The sequence below is a fragment of the Orycteropus afer genome, unplaced genomic scaffold (assembly GCF_000298275.1).
Source record: "Orycteropus afer afer isolate SDZICR_OR568_19922 unplaced genomic scaffold, OryAfe1.0 scaffold00627, whole genome shotgun sequence".
Classification (NCBI taxonomy): Eukaryota; Metazoa; Chordata; class Mammalia; order Tubulidentata; family Orycteropodidae; genus Orycteropus; species Orycteropus afer.
In genome coordinates this window covers 215,939-216,843 of record NW_006922214.1, presented here as the reverse complement: position 1 = coordinate 216,843, position 905 = coordinate 215,939, and positions in this window count along the sequence as shown.

Below are 905 nucleotides of genomic sequence, written 5' to 3'. Positions count from 1 at the left end.
TATATAATTGTCTATGTAGAAAAGCTCAAAAAATTGACAAAAAGATTTCTGGAATTAATAAATGATTATAGTAAGGCTGCAGGATACAAGGTTAATATACAAAAGTCAATTGCTTTCCTATATGCTAGCAATGAACAATTGAAATCTGAAATTAAAAATTTAATGCCATTTACATTTAGGTATAAATCTAATAAAATGTGTACAAAATCTACCTGAGGAAAACTGCACTGCAGATGAAGGAAAAGAAGAAGTAAATAAATGGAGAAATATTCCATGTTTATGGATAGAGAGATTAAATATTATTGTCAGTTCTCCCCAACTTGATCTATGGATTCAATGGAGTGTCAGTCAAAATCTCAGCAGTTATTTTATGGTTATAAACAAACTGATCCTAAAGCCTATATGTAAAGGAAAAAGATCCAAAATAGTTAACACAACAGGGAAGAAAAATAGTTGGAGGACTGACACTACCTGACTTGAAGACTTAACATAAAGCTACAGTAATCAAGAGAGCGAGGAATTGGTGAAAGAATAGACAAATAGATGTGAAACAGTATAGAAAGCCCACAGAGATAGTCAACTGATCCCAACAAAAAAGCAAAAGCAAGTCAATGAAGGAAAGAACAATCTTTACCACAAATGGTGTCAGAAAAAGTGGATCTCCATAAACAAAAAAAATATCTGGGCAGAGACCTTACACACTTCACAAAAATTAACACAGAATGGATCATAGAACTAAATGTAAAACACCAAACTATAAATTTCTAACAGAGAACATAAAAGAAAATCTAGATAACTTTTAGTTTGATGGTTGTTGTTGTTGTTGTTTGCTGTCGAGTCGCCCCGACTCATAGCGACCCCTCCTTGGGTTTCCGAGGCAGTATCACTACGGAAGTAGGATTGCC